This window comes from Fundulus heteroclitus, chromosome 24, assembly GCF_011125445.2.
Source record: "Fundulus heteroclitus isolate FHET01 chromosome 24, MU-UCD_Fhet_4.1, whole genome shotgun sequence".
Classification (NCBI taxonomy): domain Eukaryota; kingdom Metazoa; phylum Chordata; class Actinopteri; order Cyprinodontiformes; family Fundulidae; genus Fundulus; species Fundulus heteroclitus.
In genome coordinates, this window is record NC_046384.1 from 11,117,380 (window position 1) to 11,129,438 (window position 12,059).

General features: G+C 38.1%; 2 long non-coding RNA genes across 2 annotated transcripts; both read right to left on the reverse strand.

Moving 5' to 3' along the window:
* Nucleotides 1–599: 599 nt before the first annotated feature.
* Nucleotides 600–2,081, reverse strand: LOC118557905. The gene is made up of 3 exons (XR_004928100.1): nt 1,656–2,081; nt 1,373–1,427; nt 600–1,288 (listed from the first exon to the last, which is right to left on the reverse strand). It is a non-coding gene; the product is annotated as an uncharacterized LOC118557905 (long non-coding RNA).
* A 4,343-nt stretch (nt 2,082–6,424) lies between these two features.
* On the reverse strand, nt 6,425–7,396 carry LOC118557906. Its single transcript, XR_004928101.1, has 3 exons — nt 7,255–7,396; nt 6,793–6,847; nt 6,425–6,706 (listed from the first exon to the last, which is right to left on the reverse strand). It is a non-coding gene; the product is annotated as an uncharacterized LOC118557906 (long non-coding RNA).
* Nucleotides 7,397–12,059: the final 4,663 nt, after the last annotated feature.

Genomic DNA, 12,059 nt, shown 5'->3' on the forward strand with positions numbered 1-12,059 from the left:
AGGTCAGTTTTCTCCTCTCCATCATCATCAGTTCTCAAACACTAACAACTACCTCCCTTCCTCAGTGCCTTTCTAGATCACTTTGAGACCAAAAGAAACATTTACTGACCCGTTTTTGTCACTAAACCATTTAACTTATCAGTTGTCAGTAGTTGTTGCCTCTACAGGAGCCTTACAGAATGCTGACATGACAACTCATCCGTTTCTGATCACTAAGAAGGCCTTTTATTTCAATTTAAAATTTTGGACTTTAAAACAAAAATCTGATAACCACTTGTTTTATTTATTTATTTATTGTTAACCTTTTTTTCATTAGAATTATGTCCAGTTTCAGTTGAGAACTTTACACCAGGATCCTAGCCTGTCCATAGCTAATTTTACATAAATCATGCAATCAAGGAAAATCTGGGGAAAAAAAGCACCAAGAAATGCACTTTTAGTGGACATTTAACCTGACAGTCATCTGCATAAAAATGAAAGGAATGATTAACTTTCTAGAACATAGCACCTAGAGGAAGTAGGTATAACAAACCAACAATATAGTTCTGGGAACAGAGCATTATAGCCGTCGCAGTTAAGAAAACACAAAAATACAATAGTATGTTTTACCAAATTAAGCTTTTAATTAGGCAGAGAGGACTACATGGCCCATGAAGGAAACCAATAGCTTCCAGTTCTCCAACAAAAACATCCAGGCAGATGTCAACCTGAAACCTGCTGATGGTTAAGGAAATATTTACCAGATGCAACTTGCTATGAGACATTTACCCAAATATTGATTAAGTGTCTGTATAAGTTCAAGCCTCTACAAATGTTTTTGACCCAGTGGAGCTTAGAACAATTAAAGCTCCTAAATAAAAATTAAACTGCCTACCATTTCTCATTTTAGAAATTCATCAAGGTTGGATATTGTATAACCATTCAAGGCTGAACAAACACCAGTAAAAAGAATAATTTCACTGCCCAAATAGTATGACATTAAAGCCTATGTTCAGTTTAATGAAATTCATTAACACCTGAAGGTGAAAAAATATCTGTGTAACATGAGAAAACTGAGTTATAAACTACATAGTGAAGTAACTTCACAAACTAACTTTTAAACAGCACTTTTTTTAAAATCTTGAGACAAACATTGCTCACGTGAAGGAGGTGAAATCCTCTCTTAATCTGTATAAACTCTTTCAAGCATGTTTTATTCATTTCTAGTTTGACAAAAGACCATTTTGGCTTTAGAATAAAGCTCCGCCTCTTCCTGTCTGAAGTGGTCCGGCTCAGCCTTCACTGCTTCCTGTTAAAAACAAACGAAAAAAAAAAACTAATGTGCCACCAAGACTAAAAGAAGACAAATCTTACAGTTCAGATAGTATTTTACCTTGTATAATACTGTGCTGCTCAGTTCATGCCTGGTCAGGGCTTCCAGTCGGTTTCTTTTGTAAAAAAAAAAAAAAAGACACAAAAAACAGATTTAAAACACTACAAGCTGTCAATGATCAGTTTAAATGTGTTTTGTTTTCATCCTAAACATAAATCCTATGTGTAACATTGTTTGTAGACACAAAATCTGATCAAGCAGAAAATAATTCAGTTGAACTCTTGTGATAATGACAGATTATTCCAGTGGTAATAAATCCTGTGGAGATGCTAAAGTGTCTTACCCAGGAGAAATATCTCTGTAGACAAATCCCAGAATGACTCTAGTTGCGCCGATGAAAACCATGACAAGTCCAGTTACAACAATTAGACCCATGTATGAAGTTGTTTGTATCCGTCTGGTGGTTTCCTCGTCTTTAAAGAAGAACAGTCATAGACATACGGTTAAAACCAGATGTAAAATTAAAATGTGTTAAAGAGATATAGTCACCTTTCTCACTTCCTTAAAATTAATTCAAACCAAAATGTTCATGTTTCAGGTCGGCTTAGATTAGCAAAATCGTGATAGTTTACAGCAATTGGCCCTGTTCCTCCTGGCAGAACTGGTTTAACTGGGTCAGGCTTGTTTTCAGCTCGGCTCACAAATTTCCTGCGGGACTAAAATCAGGGTTTGGTGACGAACAATCGGAAAAATCATCGACTTTGTTGAACTGAAGCCATTCTCTCCCCATTTAGACTGTAAAGCACAGAAATAACCTTAACAGGAAGAAAACGTCACCTCCGTGTTTCACAGTCAGGGCGGTAATGTTAGCCTTGCAAACTTCTTCCGCTTTCCACCAAATGTAATGATGGTCATTACAGCTAAACACATCTGTTTTAGTTTAATTGGATCAGAGGACATGCGTCCGCAATTAACAGGTTTTAGCCGTGCACGTATTTGCAAACAAATCTCGTTTTTATGTTGTTTTTGAGGGAATGGCTTCTTCCTCATCTGGAAATAACCAGACATGAGGAGGTTCAAAATTCAGTTCCTGCCATCTTTGCTGTTTTGTTTTTTTTGTTTTTTTTTTTATGTTTCCATGACAGCACACAATAAAGTAGTGAGTTTGATGGGTTGAATTGAATTATGCTCACTGGTGTGCTTTTCTTTGACTGAAATTTTATTCATTTAAAATCTGAAGCTTATAAATCCAAGACACAATCATCTGGGTTTAACCAATACGTCTGAAAGCATAGCAATATATGCTGTACACTAGATAGGGTTCATCTTAATGCTAGCTCCAAGGTTGGAACACATTTCATCACCATGTGTATACCTGTCCACACATAGACACACAACTATTTACCAAAATTATCTAAAAAAACTAAAAAAATAAATTACTTTTCTTACCTTCCACAGTGATGTTGAGCTGTAGAGTAATTGTTCCAACAGGATGTACACACTGACAGGTTAAGTTTCCACTATTTTCTGGTGTTAAATTGTTCAGCTGCAGAAACAGGGTCTGATTTATTGATATGAGGGAGAACCTGGAGCCACAACCCTGCTTAAAGCCATCCTTCAGTCGATAGGTTAAAAGACACTCTTCTTCCTCGTTCCTCACTGGTCTGATCCTGCAGACGGCCATTACGATCATATCCTGTGTCTTATTGCTGCAGACTGGAGTGAAATCTGCTTCTTTCCTGATGGTTTTCACCAGCTGCTCTGGAGGCTCTGCTGTAATAAACCAAGCAAGTATTAAAATTGGGATTGTAGGATGTCGTCTGTCATTGATAGCAGTTTTAAACAACAAATAACCTGGACAAATGTAAAACACATTTTATCCAAGCAGTTCTTCTACATACCTTTGTTGTGAGGATAAAATGTAAATGGAAGGAGGAGAATAAACCAGAGATCGTATCTTCTCATGGTGGTCAAGTCTTCAATAAGCATCGAGGCTTCTGCAGCTGCCGGTCGTGTCTCTGAGCGGTACAGACGCCGCGCTGCAGTTTACCTCAGCAGCTAAACCGCAGATTCTTTAACTTTATAAACATGTGAGCGGTAAAGGCCTTTTTTTTATTTAAAGGAGCAACAACTTTGTTTGAACTTTCAAGTCAAAAGTTTAAAAAAAGCATTCAGATGCTCAAAAATAAGTTGAAAAAATAAAAAATACTAAGTATAGAATGTGGTTCACATTAAAGTCTTGCTCAAGAACGTGGGCTGAACAGTTCACAGTAGGAAATACATCAGTATTCCAGACTGATGCTGTTTTTCTGTGACATTTTAGACAAATAAAAAACAGAAAAAAAGAGACAAGGTTCAAAAATAGTTTAAAGCTAAACTCGTTATAGCAGGACGTCATCCACACTCAGTGGGGTGTTTCCCACAGCATGTTCAGATGCAATACAAAAAGTTTTTGAGTTAAATGCTCATCCTCATTTAAATATTTGATTTAGATCTTCTGGTCTGTTTAATAGTCATAAAATAAAACTAAATCTTTGAAGGATACAGCAGAAACAGCGCCTCCTACAGTCACAGTATATGATCTCCACCGATGCAGGTGCACAAACAGGAATTGTAAAAACAAAAACTTAATCTTGCACTTCTCTTTATGAGGGATTTGTCTTAACATGTAAAGAAGATCTAACAAAATATAATTTCTACTCGTGCCGTAGCCTCAGGGCTGTGTGCAGGTGACGTGTGCGTCACCTCTTCCTGTTCAGGCGACTCTGAACCGCTGCAGCCCAACAAGGTCAGTCAGGAGGAGGTTAAGGCCTTGTACACATGTAGCAGAGCCTTAATAAAAACACAAAAGTCTCCCCCAAATAATTTTTTTTAAATAATATTGTAAACATGGGATCATTTTGATCCACACGAACCCACAAATACACCACTGACCATTGTTGCAAACATGCCAACCCATAATGGCAGAGTACAGAGAAGCTAAAACCCATATACCATACCATCTTTATTTATAAAGTGCTTAAAAACAGCCAACAACTGAAATAAAGTGCTTTACAAGCTAAAACACATCCATTATAAATAGCTAAGATAAAAAGATCATGCATAAAAACTCTTAAAATAAACAATAAAACCAATTTAAAATGAAAACTAAGTCTCGCTAGTGGTAAAAAACAAAAAACAATAGTGGGTTTTAAGGCGAGTTTTAAAGGCGAGCAGTGAAGGAGTCTCTCTTATGTGTAGACACAGGTTATTCCACTATGGATGACCAATAATAGAAAAGGTCCCGCCCCCTCTGAGCTTCCTTTTAGACCTCGGTACCTCCAGGAGATGCAGTTCAGCTGACCTGAGGGTCCGAGAGGGCGAGTAAGGATGAAAAAGCTCAGAGAGGTACGGCGGGTCATTCAAACACTTTTAATTTTAAAATGAACTCTAAAATGCACTGGGAGTCAATGGAGTGAGGCCAGAATAGGGGCAATATGCTGTTTTTGGAGTACCTGTTAAAAGACGAGCAGCCGGGATTTGAACCAGCTGTAGACGAGAAAGCAAAGACTGACTCACTCCAGCATGGAGTCCGTTACAGTAATCCAGGTGGGATCATATAAAAGCATGGATCAACGTTTCAAGGAGTTGCCTTGACAGAAAGAATTTAGATCATGTTTTTAGTGATTAAAAACATGATCTAACAACTGCTCTGATATGACCATCTAATTTAAAATCACTAACTTAAAACCCAAAGCAGTGACACTTGGTTTAAAATCTGGTGTCAGGGGTCCCAGATCAACAGCACTGGGGTCACAGGAGCAACTGTCAGCCAACCAGAATCCTTTAAAAACAGCCATGTGGTCCCTCCATGTTGGGGGGTGACAAACTCATCTTTCTCCTTTGCACCTCAAACTATGAGAGCAGCGGGGCTTGTGGAAACAAACAAGCAAAAAGCAGCTGAACCAACGTAAAAATCAGCCCCTCTCTGCTAAAATTCATTTTTCCTCCACTGCATGGCCACGTCTATAACAATGGTCACATGTGTGACATCATCAATCAACACATTGTCACAGATTTTCAAGTGTGGGACCTTAAAACTCTATTTTACCAAAACCAAGCTTTTCTTAAATTCTCCACTTTGGCCAGAATCTTCAGAAATAATCGATTTTAGTGACGTTTTTGTGAGGATTAAAGGCCAAAGCTCATAAAAACGTATTCATTTTCCCAGATTTCCAGCAACATGTGGACAAGGCTAAAAAGGACTGGACCCCAAAGAAATATTTACTTACAAGTTTTTGTCAATAAACCATTTAAACTATCAGTTTTCTCTAGTTGTTGCGTCTCACAGAACGCCGACATGACAAATCATCTTTTTTTCACCACTAAAAAGGACTTTTACTTCAAATTGAGATTTTGCACTGTGAAACAAATATCAGATAACCACTTGTTTTTATTTTTAAACCCATTTATTTCCAGTTTCAGTGGAGAATCTTACACCGGGTGCTTATAATGTCCATAGGAAATTTAATGTCAATCATGTGTAATTAAGGAAAAGCTGGACGAAGCACCCAGAAATGCTTATTAGTTGAAAATTGACATGACAGTCAACGGTGTAAAAATGAATGGAATGATTATGTTTCTAGAAAATAGCATCTAGAGGCAGCAGGTATAATAAACGGAGCTCCATATTTGTTACATTTGAGAAAACACAAAAATACAAAAGTATGTTTTACCAAATTAAGCTTTTAATTAGGCAGAGAGGACTACATGGCCCATGAAGGAAACCAATAGCTTCCAGTTCTCCAACAAAAAACATCCAGGCAGATGTCAGCCTGAAACCTGCTGATGGTTAAGGAAATATTTACCAGATGCAACTCGCTATGAGACATTTGCCCAAATATTAGTTTCTGTATAAATTTGAGCCTCTACAAATGTTTTTGACCCAGTGGACCTTAGGGAACAATTAAAGCTCTAAACAAAAATTCAATTGGCTACTATTTCTTATTTTAGAAATTCATCATGGTTGGATTTTATATAACCATTTATAGTTGAACAAACACCAGTGGAAATAATAATTTCCCTGCCCAAATATATTATGACATTCAATGTTCAGTTTAATGCCTCAATGAAACTCATTAACACCTGAAGGTGAAAATATATGTGTAACATGAGAAAACTGAATTATAAAACAATATAGTGAAGTAACTTTGCATATTAACTTTTAAACAGCAATTTTTTAAAATCTTGAGGCAAACATTGCTCACGTGAAGGAGGTGAAGTCATCTCCTAATCTGGATAAACTCTTTCACGCATGTTTTATTCATTTCTAGTTTGACAAAAGACCATTTTGGCCTTAGAATAAAGCTCCGCCTCTTCCTGTCTGAAGTGGTCTGGCTCAGCCTTCACTGCTTCCTGTTAAAAACAAACAAACAAACAAAAAACTAAGGAACCACCAAGACTAAAAGAAGACAAATCTTACAGTTCAGAGAGTATTTTACCTTATATAATACTGTGCTGCTCAGTTCATGCCAGTTCGGGGCTTCCAGTTGGTTTCTTTCGTAAAAAGACAAAAAAATTATAATTTAAACACTACAAGCCTCTATAAATCAGTTTAATCAGCAGAAAATAAACCATCAGAAAATAAACCAGCCTAAAATGTTTGCAAAGATACAAATTATTCCTGTGATCTTAAAATTTTCTCAGAACAGAGTTGTGGGAAATCCTCATCACTGATGTCCAAGAGTGACACAATCTCCAGATTCTATTCCCAAAAGGAGACCAATGCAGACCCAGCAAAGCAGAGTCTGAAACCCAGACAGGAATTCTCCCAGAAATACTTGTTCACCCAGCAAATAGTCAAGGCCCCAGGTCATGTATATACATTAACTTTAAAACGCATAGCTTTCAATAATATTAATATGATGATTTTACCTTTGGCCAGAACTAAACGCATCTCCTACCTGCGGCATTTGCTCCTGCAGATAAATCCCAACAGAATAAAAATGACGACCGGTTCAACAACTCCAATCAAAGCGAATAGAGATGTAGGGGCAAATGTCTCTTCAGGAGGAGGGGAGTCTTCATCATCTAAAAACGGTCAAAGGTATTAAACATCTGAAGAAAACAGTTTGGATTCCACAATGTGACACAAATGCCCTGAATTACTTCACTTTCAATAATACCAACATGATGATGCTGCCTCCCCCGTACTTCACAGTGTGGACGATGTTATTAGACTTGCACACTTCCCCTTTTTTCCACCAAATACAATGATGGTCATTACAGCTAAACACTTTCAATTTACGTTCACTGGATCAGAGGACATGTGTCCAAAATGAAGATATTTGTCTCTTTTTGTGTTTGTAAATAGAAAATTAGACATGAGAAATGACCCAGACTTGAGGAGGTTTAAAGTTCACTTCCTGCCATCTTTGTTGGTTCCTTTAAATGTTTCCATGATGTCAAACAATAAAGGCTTGATTTTCTAAACTTGATTTGCTTCTTTTATTGTTTTCTTGAACTAGTCATGCTAGGCTAGTTGAACTGGGAGCAGTGATCAAAAAGCACAACTAAGACGTCAGAGCGCAAGGTCTCCTCACTTCATGGACTATTATTCTTCTAACATATGCTAACACATACAGTCACAGAAAAGAGTATATTGGATAAAATTCTATTAAAGCTATTTGAAAAACACCAAATAAATCCATTTTCTTACCTTCCACGGTGATGTTGAGCTGCAGAGTTGTTATTGCACCAGGAGGCGAACACTGACAGGTTAAGTTTCCACTATTTTCTGGTGTTAAATTGTTCAGCTGCAGAAACAGGGTCTGATTTATTGATACGAGGGAGAACCTGGAGTCACAACCCTGCTTAAAGCCATTCCTTCAGTCGATAGGTTAAAAGACACTCTTCCTCTCTGCTCCTCTCTGGTCTGATCCTGCAGACGGCCATTACGATCACATCCTGTGTCTTATTTCTGCAAACTGGAGTGAAATCTGCTTCTTTCCTGGTGGTTTTTCACCAGCTGCTCTGGAGGCTCTGCTGTAATAAATTAACGTGTTAATGACCAAGTATTAAAGTAGTGTTTCTAAACAAAGAATATCCTGGAGAAATGTAAAAAAAAAAAAAATTGTAAGCAGTTGTTGTACATACCTTTGTTGTGAGAACAAACTGCGAATGGAAGGAGGAGAATAAACCAGAGATCGTATCTACCCATGGTGGTCAAGTCTTCAATAAGCAGCAATGCTTCTGCAGCTGCTGGTCTTGTACTCTGAGCGGTATAGATGCCGCCCTGCAGTTCACCTCATGCGGCTAAACTTTAGCCGCTGAGGTGAACTTTATAAACACATGAGCTGAAAAGCATCTTTTAAAAGGAAGCAGACACCTTTGGCTCAACTTTCAAGTCCAAAGTAAAAAAAAGAAGCATCCGAATGAACATAAGTACGTAAAATAGAGTTTAAAAATATGAAACGTAAAATGTGGTCCCCACTAATTAATATCAGTGTCCCAGTCTGAAGCTGTTTTCCTGTGAGATTGGGCTTAACTAAAAGATCAAATATAGTTTACAGCTCAACTCATTGCAGCTCAACGTTATGAGGATCTGCTTAACACAGAAAGACTTTCTACTCATCCGTTCTTGACCACATATTTTGCACTTCAAAACTGTAATCAAACAACCGCTTGTTTTTAGTTCTTTTTTTTTTTTTTTTATGTTTAAACAGATTTACATCCGGTTTCAGTTGATAGTTGAAAACCAGGTCCTGAGCCTCAACACATCAAAGTTAAGCACCTTTAAGTCGTCCAGCTAGCCATTATAGGCTTATTTTACTCACATTGTCTAATTTTCTGGAATTTCACTCTTTCTTTTTGAAATCTTGAAAATTCATAGTCAGATTATCAAAGAAATGTTAATACCAGACAAAAATAACCAGAGTAAAATAACCCCAGCCAACCCGGCCCTGTGTGAAAATGTAATCTTCCCCTTTTTTAAATCATATGTTCAGTGTGATTGACCACAGTTGAGTTTAACTTCAGTAGCCTGACTACTTTCAGGCCTAAATAACTTAAACAAACCTGTATGTAAGTGTGAAATGGGCTAAAAGATCTCAAAAAGCAACACATCATGCCCCGATCTAAATAAAAATAAGGACATGAGAATCAACATCAGTGACATCTATCAGCCTGGAACGCACTACAAACCCATTTCTGAGGCTTTGAGCTCCAGTGAGATAACGAGATTAATTAACAGAGGTGAACCTTTCCAGAACAACTAAAAAAACTCAAAAGTGCTTCAATAACTCATCCAGGAGGTCATAAAAGAACCCAGATCATCATCTGAAGCAAAGTTCAACAATAGGGGGAAAACTGGATCAACATCTGGATCATCACTAAGACTTCTGGTGGAAAAAGTGGAACTTTTTGGAAGGTAAATATCAAACATTTCAGGAAAACTAACAGTCTAACACAGGGGTATCAAACTCATTTCTATATTGGGCCACTTTGGCATCAAGAAGTCATTAAAAGGGCCGGTTACACCTGTATATATGACACTTTTGATTTCATAATTTCATTCCAGTTCACATAAAACGTTAAAACTTCACAGTAACATTGAAATTAGCATAGCTGAACAGTTCATCTGCAAAAACTTTGATAAGTTTTGATAAGTTAAAGTTAGAGTTTAAACTACTCACTCTGCATCACTTTTTCTCTTTTTGGACATTTCTGGGTTGTTTTAATGTGTTGTGGGAAAACTGACATCTAGTGGCAGGATGCCGCCACTTTAGGACATTATATGCCTTTTTTGGCTCTTGAGGGCCAGATAAATTGCCTCAAGGGGCCGGATTTGGCCCGCGGGCCTTGAGTTTGACAACTGTTGATAACATGATGGTGGTAGTGTAACAGTCTAGTTTTTTTTTTTTTTTTTTGCTGCTTCCAGACCTGGACGACTCCTTCTAACCAATGGAACCACAAGTTCTGCTTGCTACCAACAAGTCCAGAAGGAAAATTTTCATATCCATTCATGATGTTTAAAACCTCAAGCACGCTTATGATGCAGCTGAACAACGTTGTTGCAAATCTGCCTTTGGAATACGTTTAGAATTTAGTTTTTTTAAAATCAAGGTTTTGACGTGGCCTAGTCAAAGTTTGCACTTAAAACAGAACAAGATGCTGTGGCGTAGGTGAGTAGTTTATGCTTTAACATCCTGCCATGTGGTTAAATTAAGACCAAAACTCCTCCACAGTGATGTAAACAACTTCTTGCCAGTCATCACAGACGCTTGAATGCCATTTTAAGCTGCATAGGGGACACAACCAGTTAGATTTAAGGGGTGATTACTCTGTCAGGCTGTTTTGGAGTGTTTTTTACTTAAATAAATATTTTTTGTCTGAGATTAAAATCAGCTTGGATGATCCGAAACGCTCAGGAATTACAAAAAGGCAAACAGAAAGTCAGTAAGGGGGTAAATACTTTTTCACTGTAGCGTTTTCTTTGCAGTTCACAGACTTTGTTGGGTAGCTTCCTGACCTCCTATTAGCGCTGGTAGGAGGCACCTTAGCTTCCTGAGGCAGCTTGATGATCATTTGATAGACGTCACTTGCTGGGAGCTGGAAGCTTGTGGAGCGGTCATCCCGGTTCTACAAATAATGTCAGTGTTTCATTATGAGCGGAGCATAAAAATAGATGTTAGTGTCAATCCGGTCATGAAACATTTAGAGAGGAAACAGAACCACCAAGAGCTCACCAACGTCTGGAGAGTTTCAGATCTCCTCAACTCAGAAGGCCTCGTTCTGTTTCTCGGTGTCGTGGGCAGAACAGAAAATAAAAGAGCAGGGTTTTTTTTTTGAGGTTTTAAAATTTTACCTGGAGGAAGTTCTCTTGCAGATGTGCAGGGAAATGATCTCTGGGGCAGTGATGACAGAAGCCACAAACTTCCTGCCAGTTGGTCGGACAAAAACAGATTAATTTCCATCATCTCTAACCTGGAGTCACTTTCATGGTTCAAATGGGTTGTTTTGTTTTTAGGTACAGCAGACAGGCATCTTCTTCATTTCCTCAACAGTATAGGAAGATGCACTCACCGGCCTCTTTATTAGGTACACCTTGCTAGTACCGGGTTGGACCCCCTTTTGTCTTCAGAACTGCCTTGATCCTTTGTGGCGTAGATTCAACAAGGCATCGGAAACATTCCTCAGAGAGTTTGGTCCATGTTGACATGATAGCACCACGCAGATGCTGCAGATTGGTCGGATTCTTATGAGAACAAGATCAACATTGATGAGTACGCCATGACTGTGTCAGCCTACATCAACAAATGCATCAAAAACACTCACCTGTACACTGTGATCGCACACTGTCTCTTTCTCCTGCATCGTTTACATTTAAATTGTTTTACTGGTAAATCACAGCTGCACTTTATCCTGTAATTTACTGTAATTTTCAAGCTGTATGCAAACAAAATTTCGTTCTGTACGCACTCTGTGCATACAAAATGACAAATAAAGTTGTCTAAATCTAAGTCTAAGTTGGTACTAAAGGACCCAAAGTGTCAAAATATCCCCCACACCATTACACCACCACCAGCCTGAACCGTTGATACAAGGCAGGATGGATCCATGCTTTCATGTTGTAGACGCCAAATTCTGACCCTACCATCCGACTGTCGCAGCAGAAATCGAGACTCATACAACTGGGCAACGTTTTTCCAATCTTCTATTGTCCAATTTCGATGAGCTTGTGCTAATTGTAGCCTCAGTTTCCTGTTCT